Below are 13,084 nucleotides of genomic sequence, written 5' to 3'. Positions count from 1 at the left end.
AAACTCAAATACCAGGACTTTATTTTACCATTTCAACCATTATTCCCCTTTCCTGCGAATAGTGCACCCATGTAAACTGTATATTGTTTTTTTCAAGGTGAGATAGAGCTTTCGTTTGATACTATAATTACATGAATAGCCGAACATTTAGTATGAGTAATTTAGTAAAAGCTAGAGAAAAATAGAAAAAAGTTAGCAATCATTTCCTGTGCTTTTTTCACCAACATTTCTAGCCATACTTGTTCAGCTGTATATTACGGAAATAATTTTTTTCTGGACATTACAGGCACAATGTGGAATATGCCCTTTACCGTTTACAAACAATTTTCACATGTTGTATTACTTGTCCTATGTCTCATTTGGGACTGTTAAGCATGCCTACCTCAATTCAAAATCCCCCCATAAAAGCATATACTTATGTAAAGCAGACAACCCAGAGTGTTTGGACCCTTTTCATACATCTATCTGGCCACTTCTGTGTTGCTTATGAATTTTTGCACAGGTTATGTGGGAAATTCAGCCCATTTTGTTTAGCTACACCTCCTGATTACAGAAATACCCCACATGTGTTTTTTATGTGTGTTTTTTAATTTCCAGGGCAAAAACGTAGTGCCAATTCAAAATACCCCCTTTTCCCGTTGTGGCTCACCATAACTGAACGTAAAAGAAGATAAATATATCATATAAAAAAATTATCTGCATTGGTATGATATTGTGCAAATAAAAAATCTGCTGGGAAGACGCAGAACATTTTCATCTTGCACCTTTTCTTTTTTAAAAATCTAATTGGAATTCTAAGAAAGTAATGGTCATTTCTTGTACAGCACGTACAAATTGAACATGGCAACCTGGGTCAGAGAGGTGGCAACCTTTTTATACCATGTTTTGTTTTTTCGTAAACTTTAATCTGAAACATCAGGTGTTGACAACTGCTTATTCTGTTTGCTCCACCACCACTCCATTCACATCAACATCTGTCCCCAGTTACCATGCTCACAATCCTCTTGTTCTTCTTTTCACTTTCCTCTATTTATTATCAGTAGAACAGTTATCTCTCTTGAGCCACCAGCACCTCCACGTTATGTCTGTATTGCACCATCATTATTTTCTTCTCCCCTTCTCTCATCCCAAGCATTTTTCAACTTCACCTCCTCCCTTTCCCCCCATCTCCCCTCACTCCCAGCCAGGCCCGGACTGGGAAAAAAAATAGGCCCGGGCATTTCAGACTGAGCAGCCCATTTTTATGAAAAAAACATATATGTACATACATATACATAATACTTGGTCATTCAACATGGGAAGCCTGAAGCCACAATTTACTGCGACTAATCCTTGAAGTAAATATTATAGAGTAAATAACACAATACCTTATCTTTTCCACTAAATGATTTCAGGGCCTTGAATGTTTTGTCCCCTGAAGTCACTACAAATTCAGGAGGGCATTTTATCTCTGGATAAGTAAAAATGAAATAGTTCCTACTGTAAATTAAGGAAACAGATAACCAAAACACACACACCAGGACAGGCTTTTCCATACCGACACCCAGACACACACACCAGGACAGGCTCTGCCACACCGACACCCAAACACACACACACACACACACCAGGACAGGCTCTGCCACACCGACATCCAAACACACACATACCAGGACAGGCTCTGCCACACCAACATCCAAACACATACACATCAGGACAGGTAAAAAAAGAAGAAATGGTTTAGCACTCAACTCCCAGGAAGCTGGGAGCTAGCAGGAAAAACGGGCAAAACGAAAACAGAAAGCATAACAAAAATAGCAACGTTTTGGCCAAACAGGGCCTTTTGAGCTTGACAAAGGCCCTGTTTGGCCGAAACGTTGCTTTTTTGTTTTGCTTTCTTTGAATAAAGTAACCTAAGGATTGGAAGCTGATTTGAGTGCTGGGGTTCTTTTCTGTGTTCATACATACACCAGGACAGGCTCTGCCACACCAACACCCAAACACACACCCCAGGACAGGCTTTGCCACACTGACACCCAAACACACACACTAGGACAGGCTCTGCCACACTGACACCCAAACACACACACACACCAGGACAGACTCTGTCACACCAACACCCATACACAAACACACACCAGGACAGGCTCTGCTACACTGACACCCACACACAAACACCAGGACAGGCTCTGCCACACCGACACCCAAACACACACACACACACACCAGGACAGGCTCTGCCACACCCACACGCAAACGCACACACAACAGGACAGGCTCTGCCACACTGACACCCAATCACAAACACCAGGACAGCCTTTGCCACACTGACACCCGCATCCGGAGGGTTTCCACGGACGGTTTCACTCAGCCTGCCTGTGACATCTTTGCCCCCAAAACAGCTTGCCTGTGGCAACTTTGCCACCAAAACATACATACACCAGGACAGGCTCTGCCACACCAACACCCAAACACACACCCCAGGACAGGCTTTGCCACACTGACACCCAAACACACACACTAGGACAGGCTCTGCCACACTGACACCCAGACACACACATCAGGACATGCTCGGCCACACTGACACCCAGACACACACCAGGACAGGCTCTGCCACACTGACACCCAAACACACACACTAGGACAGGCTCTGCCACACTGACTCCCAAACACACACACACCAGGACAGGCTCTGTCACACCGACACCCAAACACACACACACACCAGGACAGACTCTGTCACACCAACACCCATATACAAACACACACCAGGACAGGCTCTGCTACACTGACACCCACACACAAACACCAGGACAGGCTCTGCCACACCGACACCCAAACACACACACCAGGACAGGCTCTGCCACACCCACACGCAAACACACACACAACAGGACAGGCTCTGCCACACTGACACCCAATCACAAACACCAGGACAGGCTTTGCCACACTGACACCCGCATCCGGAGGGTTTCCACGGACGGTTTCACTCAGCCTGCCTGTGACATCTTTGCCCCCAAAACAGCTTGCCTGTGGCAACTTTGCCACCAAAACAGCCTGCCTGTGGCATCTTTGCCACCAAAACAGCCTGCCTGTTGCATCTTTGCCCCCCCCTTACACATCCATGCTATCACACACACATATTCATTCACTTGTTCACAAATATTTATTCATTAATTCACAGATAATCATTCACTCATTCAGATATTCATTCATATATTGATACTCATTAATTCCCTCATTCAGATACTCATTAATTCCCTCATTCAGATACTCATTTACATATACTCATTCACAAACATTCATTCACTCAATCCTTCACAGATACTCATTAATTCACTCTTTCATTCAATCTCACATACTCCATACAGCCTCTCTCACCACCTTACGTGAACTGATGATGTACGCGCCGATCGCAGTCTTCCGCAGATCTGCACAGGGGAAGCAGATGCGAAGCAGGGTCATGTGACGTACGTCACATGGCTCCGTTGGATTCCTGCGTCCCCCTGGCCTTAGAAGAGACCCTGCTCGTGCGCGTCTGCCAGGTAAGTAGCGGGCCCGCTGCTAGAGTTGCGGGCCCGGTCGCAGTTGCTGCGGGCTTAAGGGGTAGGTGCCCCTTTTGCCCTGCGTTAAGGACGGCCGCATAGGCCCAGTCAGTCCGGTCCTGACTGGGCCTATTTTAAGGTAGGGGCCTGGAGCTGCAGCTCCATTAGCCCCTAAGTCAATCCGGCCCTGCCGCGGCCCGTGCCCGATGGCCAGTCCGGGCCTGCTCCCAGCTATCTCTCTGCTCACACAAGTCCTATTCCCACCTCCTCCCACTCTCTATTCTACTTCTTTTAATGGCTGGCGATATTTCCCCAAATCATGACCCTCCTTTGGTTCTCTCTTCCTCATCCTCTCCCAGTCAACATTCCAGAAATGTCAATAATCTTGTCCACATACCCTGCTGCTCCTCCTACCCCCCATTTACCTTTGCTCTCTGGAATGGACGTTTTGTCTGTAACAAACTAACAGCCTTACAAGACCACTTTGCCTCTAGTTCCCGGCACCTTCTCGCTCTAACTGAAACCTGGCTAATCTCTTGTAACACCGCTTCTCCCACTGCTCTTTCCTATGATGGCCTCCACCTCACCTACACTCCTCGATCTGAATCCAGTGAGGGTGGTGGGGTAGGCTTCCTACTCTCCACAACTTTTCAACCCATTCCCTCTGCTACATCACTCTCTCCTCATTTGAAGTCCATGCTATCCGACTATTTAAGCCCATCTCCTTACGCGTAGCTGTTATATACCGTCCCCCAGGCCCGGCTAACTTTATTGACCACTTCTCCTCATGGCTGCCTCTCTTTCTCTCTTCTGGTATTCCTTCTGTTATCCTTGGGGACTTCAACATCCCAGTTGACACCCCATTAAGTCCCATGGCTTCAAAATTTCTTTCTATTATCTCCTCTTTTGATCTCACACAACATATAAACTCCCCTACTCATGATGATGGTCACACCCTGGGCCTTATTTTTTCTAGCATGTGCTCTCTCACTAACTTCTCTAATTCCCCTTTCCCCCTCTCTGACCACCACTTCCTTTCCTGCTCCCTAACCTTACCTCCTACTCCCCTGCACCCTATCCTCGCCTAACCAGAGACCTCAGCTCTATTAACCTTCAGAAGTTCTTAATCAATTTACACCCTCTCCTATCTCTAACATGTTGTGCCCTAACAACGCTACCTCTCTATAACTCCACTCTCACATCTGCTTTTGAGGATGTAGCCCCAGTTACTACTCGCTCTTCACGACACTCAGGTTTCCAACCCTGGTACACAACTGTAACACTGCTGAGCATAGTTGGCTAAAGTCTCATTACCATGGCTGACTTTCTGCACTACAAATTTATGTTACATTCCTACTACTCCGCTCTCAACCCTACTTAAACTCCCTCATCTCCTCCCTGTCTCATAACCCTAAACGACTCTTTAGCACTTTCAATTCCCTTCTTCGACCTATCCCTACTACAACTTCCACTAACCTTAATGCCTCTGCCACATATTTCAATAATAAAATTGGTATTATCAGATATGGCATATCTGTACAGTCCACCCTGCCCTCACCCTCCCTCTGACTATGCACCCTCCTACTCACTGACCTCTTCTCCCTTCACTACATTACATCAATTCTCTGCTGTCACTGAGGTACGTTGTCTTCTTCTTTCCTCTCGTCTAATCACATGCCCCCTTGACCCGATCCCTTCCCATCTCACCCAGTCTCTCAAACTACATCCCCTATGACCCTCAGCCAGTGCGGTATGTTAAGCATCATGGGAAAGTGAGTACTCAACAACTAGAGTGACAAAGGTTGGCTTTTGTATCTTTATCGATTGGTACTGCAGCTGCCATGGAATGCTCATTTCATGATTCTCAGCCTTCCATTTGGTTGGCTAAACATCATGAGAAATGTAATAACAGCATTTGTGCCAAGTTTTAGCCACAACTGCTGGAAAAGTACCAAGTGTCCTATTTTGGTTCCAAGCCGTTATGCGCCTTGTTTACTCCCCTCTAACTAACCTCTTTTTTGTAATGCCTCAGAATGTTTGTTGTGGATTACAGAGCTACACTACACAACTGCAACTCCCAAGATGTTGAGCCAGCAACATTGCTAGTCGGAGAATAGTAGCCAGTAACTGTAGTTTGGGCTTGGGGGGGCACAGAGTCTGCAGTGCAAACACTAACTTTTGTTGACTGCATCTACTATAATATTCAGCCAGCCTTATTGCTAGCTAAACATCATGGGAATTGTAGCTATTGACTGGGGTTATGGTGGCCTACACTACACACTAACTACAGCTTCCATGGTATACAGTCAGCCATTACTGGATGAACACCATAGGAATTGTAGACTGGGGTTAATCTTTATCACCCTAGCTATTGTAAACCAAAGTTCTCATGTTGCGCAGGCTCCTGATGGTCTGTTAGCTACTACTACCCTGGTTATATAGTTTTTCCTATTAATGGGTAACTAACATTTGCCTCCCACTAGAAAACCCCTCTCCTGAGTCAACCAAGGTAGGCAATGAGGAGGAAGTACGGAGGTATTGGGGTAGGCAAGAGGAAAGGTAGGGAAGATATTTCTGGCCCTCCTACATGACCACAGATGTAAATTTAGTGGATGAAGAACTTTAACCATAATAGAACTAACAATCATACATATTAAGTATTAACATTAACATTAAGTATATTAAATAGTATCAACAGCCTAGTGGATTACATGAATAAATAAACGGGCTCAACGACCTCAAGTAACATAGCAGAAATGAAATCATAGGATAGTATGGTTATCTAAAGATAAGGTCCAGGCAAATCATTTACCAACTAAATTATTAAATTGCTTTTATCCACAGAATAGTAGTAGTAGAAAACGGAAGATATCCACAATGCTATTGGATAATAGGCCTGGTAGTCTTCAAAAGACTTGGATGGTCATACGAAAGAAGAGCAGACCGCGGGATCTGAGGAGTCCTTGCGGAGACATCATTAAGAGACTCATCATTATTTCTCTCTATATTTTGTATTTAGTTCAGTTTTTTCTCTATTTCTTCTATCCACAGAAAACAACTGGAATGTTGAAATAAGTTTTTAGACCATTTTTTGTAATTAGCTGGCACACAAGGAGGAGCTTGGAATAAACCTTCTGGTTTATACAAATGTTGACAGTGTTTTATGTTGGTAAATGGATACCTATGCCTTAATAAGTTTTTTGTTGTTGGGGGGGCAATACCTAATCAATATCTACTTCACTGCACTAGTTTGCCTACATCACAAGCCATGATTTAGTAGGAAATGCATCTTTGTTACTTATCCAGCTGCTGCCTCCTGACATGAGTTCTCCAAGTGTGCTAGGCTAGTAGGAATATGTCCGTTTAGACGTATGGGCTCCCAGTGGTCCCCCAATGTGGTTGGATTTGGCATTGTTAGGCAGCCAGCAGCCATAAGGGGTCAGTTAGCTCTGCATGTTACAGAGATCCAGGAATACAGAAATGTAAAGATTAGCTGGCTTCGTTGAATCAACCTAAACTAAAAACTAGAACAAATGAAGTAAATGTAAAGCCGCATGCATTTTGCATTCCAGATGGAGGAGTTTCTTAATAGGATGCTAAATTACACCAGCTAATCCACATCGACATGAAGAGGCAGAACCTAAGCAAATGTATAATTGTGACTAATAACAAAATAATAGTAGATAATTGGTACTTGTCTCAATAGTAGTTGGCACTTTTTTAATTACATTTTATCAATGTAGAGGAGTCCTTCAATATTTTTGGCACGAAACACAGCTGTTGCTACCAGCTCCAAAATTGCATAATGTGCATTTTGAAAAAGCGATGGAGTTCAAAAAGAAAACGAATCGCTGGTACAGATTGTCCCACGTGCCTTTTATTCAGCATGTTGTGCAAATGAACTATTGTGTTAATTCATTGCAATAATATTTTTGCTTATCTGAAGTCATGAAAATTCCAAAGCTATAAGAATGTTTTTTTTTTTTCCCCCATGTTATTTTTAGACAAAATCACTGAAACAATTTCCAGTAACAAATATACGACCTGTTCTCATTCATGAAGATTTGGCAATGTTATACCAGGATGTGCAGGTCTGATTGCTTTTTCATTATTAGTTTTGACTTGGCAGCTCAGGAAATGGAGAGATTCTGTTCCAGTTGAATATTGTGTGTAAATAATCCCTCTACACAATTGTTCTTTGGTTAGTAGCCACTTGCAGCCTTTTAGTAACATTTAATAAGATAAAAGCGACAATCAGCAATTAGATATTTTTACTAACAAATTATTTATTAAAACTGCTCACCTTTTTTTTGTCATTCATTATAATTGTTTTAGGTATATTTAATCCTTTTGATTCCAACTTCATGTGTAATACATACAGTGAAGGAAAACATTATTTGATCCCCTGCTGATTTTGTACCTTTGCCCACTGACAAAGACATGATTGGTCTATAATTTTAATGGTAGGTTTATTTGAACAGTGAGAGACAGAATAACAACAAAGAATCTAGAATAACGCATTAGAAATAAATTATAAATTGATTTGATCCCCTATCAATCAGCAAAATGTCTGGCTCGCAGGTGTCTTTTATACAGGTAACAAGCTGAGATTAGGAGCACTGCTCATGTTATGCTTTACTCATATTTTGTGCTCGGTGTCAGTGTATGCGATTAGCATGCGTTTCTGTGTTACTGTGTGGTGTTAGCATGTGTCAGCATATGTTGTTAAAAGTGTGTGCATTATAGTGTATGTTAGCATTAATGTGTATGTCAACGTATGGTGTTAATGGAGCTTAAGAGAGGGGAAGAGAGGGGAAAAATGAGGAGAGGGGGTGTGTGTATGTGTATGGTGTCAATGGGTGCATGTTAGAGCAAGTATGGGGGGTATTAGAGTAAGGTGATAGTGTCAGGGTGCTGGCCTTAGTATATACTGTTAAGTGCCTTCTCCTCCTTCACTCTTACAAAGGCATTTAGAAATACTTACCTGTCAGGGTACCAGTGAATCAGGACGGAGGCAAAAAGGTACTGGTTTTATTAATGTTTATTAAAATAAAATAATAACAAGAATCCAAAACATAAGACAAGCGGGTGGTCATAGAACAAGCCAAGGTCAGGAGCCAGAACGGGTAGTCATACGAGCCAAGGTCAGGAGTCCAGAAATCCACGTAGTCCAAAAGCAGGCAGGAGTCAGCACCAGAATGGGAGTCAGACAGGCCGGGTCATACACAAGAATCAAACACTGGAAGGAAGCACGCACAGGTCCGGAACCACGAAAGGGCAACCAGCAACTGAACTAGCTGGTTAATATAGTCACAGCCTGCAGGAAGAGGAGGGGTTAACTTGGACATAAAGTTGGAAGAGGAAGGGGGCGCGGCCTAACAAACACAGAGCCATGAGGAGGAAAGCCAGTGCAGGTAGGCCGAAACCCTGACAGTACCCCTCCCCTAACGACCCCTCCCCCGGGGGGAGGGACCAGGTTTAGAGGAGAAATGCGTATGAAAGGCTCGTACCAGTCTAGGGGCATGAACATCCTGGGCAGGCACCCAAGATCGTTCCTCAGGTCCATATCCTTTCCAATGAACTAAATACTGCAGGCGACCCCTGGACACACGAGAATCGATGATAGACTGAACTTCATATTCATCATGACCATTAACCGGAATCGGGCGAGGAGCTGAAGCAGTGAATCGGTTGCAAACAAGTGGTTTCAGCAGCGAGACATGGAAGACATTCGGAATACGCATGTTGGGAGGAAGATCTAAGGCATAAACCACCGGATTAACCTTATGCAGAATACGGTAGGGACCCACAAAACGAGGGGCCAGTTTGTGAGAGGGAACCCGGAGGTTCAGATTGCGAGAGGATAACCAAACCCTCTCCCCGACCTGGTAGGAAGGAGCCGGAAGCCGTATGCGCTCAGCCTGGAGCTTGTACCGTCGTGCTGATACAATACAGACATAGGGGCGCATGTACATGTGGGAAAAAGAAAAATAATAATAGTGTGATAATGTATGATACTGAAAAATTATAGGTAAGTGTTGTGAATGCACTCACAAAATGTAGAAGGTAAACAGGCTCTTCAGAATAAAATGTATCTTTTATTTCTTCATGTTTCTAAAATATCCAAATAAAAGAGAGAAAAAAACCAATGGTGCAGTATTTTCTTATAATGATTTAAGAAAAGTTAGATTGCACTTACAAGATAGTTGATAAAAACAGGCACTTCAGTATAAAGTCCACGGGTACAAATGAAAAAGTCCTTTGAATAGTCCTCAACGCGTTTCGCCTTTAGGCTTCCTCAGGAGAACAGTAAAAGGTTATATCCGCAATGAGAGTTCATAAAAATGAGCATCTATTTATACGTTAAAGCATGTTCCGTTTTGTCCATTCCGTCCGTCGTCTTCATTTCCGGGTGTGTTGTCATCACGTTCCTTCCGTCGTTGCTAGGCAGCCGGGATGTTATTTTTCGTTCTGTGAATGCCGTTACCTTCACTTCCGGGTGTGTCGTCAATCCGCTCTCTCCGTCATTGTTAGGCATCCAGGACGTTGTGTTAGATTCCACCTCCAAGCGTATCGTCATCACGTTACCGCCGTCGTTGCTAGGCTACCTGGACGCTTATTTCTGTATGTCTATCCGTAACTCTTCCCGCTGGATAAATACGCATCTTCTCGCTTTCTTTTTTTTGTAAAATCATCGGTCATCGTTATTATAATCGTGATGCTCGTTTCGTGGATATTTTATGGGGGGAGAAAAGAAGACATATCAGGGATCTAATCGTGGTGTTTATGTAGATCCACAATATGTAGGAGAGAAACGGGGATGGTGTGTATAAAAAATATAAAAAATATAGGTGAAAAACCACATAGAGTGGAGGAAGTAAAGGTAGTGTAGTAAGTCCAAAAACGGGGTTAGTATTAGAAGATAACGAATAGCATTCAATAAGGTGTAAATATAGAGAGACATATGTTAAGATATTACAACTTATTATTTTTGTTTTTATAATATTAAAATTTGATATTTAATATTTAAATTCATGTCTTAAAATTATTAAATTATTTCTAATAAATTACTAAAAAATAAATAAATAGATTACTATATGATAATAGGATGCTGGTATAAAAATGAATGAATAAAAATCCAGATCAGTATATTAATAAATTAATCAGTAAAAGTATGTATATATATTTTTAATGTCCAGATAAGTATATTGATAAATTAATCCATATATATATATATATATATATATATTAGTGAATGTCCAGATAAATTAATCTGTAAAAGTGTGTATGTATGTTTGATGTCCAGATCAGTGTATTAATGAATTAGTATGTTTTATTGATGAATGTTAATAAATTAATATCCAAATAAATTAATCTATAAAAGTATGTATATCCAAATACATACCGTCGTGCTGATAACTGGAGTGAGTCCTTGACCCGTGCCCACATGAATCGGAGTTCGCGTAGACGGTCCTCGAGAGCAGGGATGCTCTGGGGTGGAAAGCTATCGGGTAGCACGGCAGGTTGCATCCCCTAGTTTACCAGAAAAGGCGAGAGACCAGAGGCGGTGGATACATGGCTATTATGAGCAAACTCCGCCCAAGGCAACAGGTCAGACCAGTTGTTCTGATGATCTGAAATGTAACAACGAAGGTACTGCTCCAAGCCCTGGTTCGAGCGCTCTGCGGCTCCGTTAGATTGTGGGTGGTAGGCCGAGGAAAAGGAAAGGCGTATCCCCAACTGGAGACAAAAGGCACGCCAAAAGCGAGACACAAACTGACTCCCTCTATCCGAGACTATTTCTTTAGGTATTCCGTGCAGCCTAAAGATCTCCCTCGTAAAGACGTTTGCCAATTCTTGCGCAGACGGGAGTTTCTTAAGTGGGATACAGTGGCACATCTTGGAGAACCGATCCACTACCATCAGTATGACAGTATTGTTCTGGGAGGGAGGGAGTTCCACAATGAAGTCCATGGAAATGTGTGTCCAGGGTCTTTCGCCATTGGGAATAGGTTGCAGTAAACCCACAGGAAGATGCCTGAGATCTTTACTTTGAGCACAGGTCTGGCAGGAGGCAACAAATTCCTTAATATCATTACGGATCTTGGGCCACCAGAACTGACGGGTCATACCCCAAATCATTTGATTCTTACCAGGGTGGCCCGCGGCCTTAGAACAATGGTAAGTGCGCAACAAGGAATGTCGAAGGGGAACAGGTACGTAGCACTTGCCAGGCGGTGTGCACGGTGGAGCCTGATTTTGTGCAGCCAGGATTTTCTGCCCCAATGGGAAGGTCAGACTGGTACGGATGCTTGCCAGGATGCGATCGGGAAGAATAATCGGTGTCAGAGGCACTTCTTCTCTGGAAGAGGAAGTGAATTGTCGAGATAAAGCATCCGCACGTACGTTTTTCGAGCCCGGGAGGTAAGATACCAGAAAATTAAACCTGGAAAGGAATAAGGCCCACCGAGCTTGCCGAGGAGTCAATCTTTTGGCCTCGGAGAGGTAGGTCAAATTCTTGTGATCTGTTAAAATCAAAACAGGTGTCGCGGTCCCCTCAAGGAGATGACGCCATTCCTTGAGTGCCAGAATTATAGCCAGAAGTTCCCTATCACCAATCTCGTAGTTGCATTCGGCTGGAGAGAGTTTTTTTGAGAAGAAGCCACACGGGTGTAGCGGGCCTTCAGGTTTAGGACGTTGAGACAGAAGGGCGCCTACTCCTGTCTCGGACACATCTACCTCCAGGATGAATGGTAGTGTCGGGTCTGGATGGACCAAGACGGGAGCGGACGCGAATGCTTTTTTCAAATCCTCAAACGCCTGAATCGCAACCAGAGGCCATCGTAAAGGATCCCCATCTTTTCGGGTGAGGTCAGTAATGGGTTTGACTAAATCAGAGAAGTTGCGTATGAATTTGCGGTAATAATTAGCAAAACCGAGGAAGCGTAGGACAGACCGAAGACCAACAGGACGAGGCCAATTAAGTACCGCAGAAACCTTTTGAGGGTCCATAGAAAAGCCCTTATCAGAAATAATATAGCCCAAAAATGCAACCTGGTTTTTATGGAACTCGCATTTCTCCAACTTACAGTATAAACCATTCTCTCTGAGGCGTTGGAGGACACGTTTGACGTCACTGATATGGGTCTCGAGAGAAGGCGAGTGTATGAGTATATCGTCAAGGTATACAACAACACACTCCTGTAGCATATCTCTGAGTACGTCATTGATAAACTCCTGGAAGACAGCAGGGGCATTGCATAAGCCAAAAGGCATAACCAGATATTCATAGTGCCCACTTCTGGTATTAAATACTGTCTTCCATTCGTGTCCTTGCTTAATGCGTACCAAATTGTAGGCCCCATGTAAATCCAACTTGGTGAACAGCTTGGCCCCTTTTAACCGATCAAAAAGCTCAGTGATCAACGGTATTGGATATGCATTTTTGATCGTAATTTTATTCAGACCTCTGTAATCAATACAGGGCCTAAGTTCACCCCCCTTCTTTTTTACAAAGAAAAAGCCGGCACCAGCGGGGGAAGTGGATTTACGTATAAATC

Source organism: Spea bombifrons, chromosome 2 (genome assembly GCF_027358695.1).
Source record: "Spea bombifrons isolate aSpeBom1 chromosome 2, aSpeBom1.2.pri, whole genome shotgun sequence".
Taxonomy (NCBI): domain Eukaryota; kingdom Metazoa; phylum Chordata; class Amphibia; order Anura; family Pelobatidae; genus Spea; species Spea bombifrons.
This window is presented reverse-complemented; position numbering follows the sequence as displayed.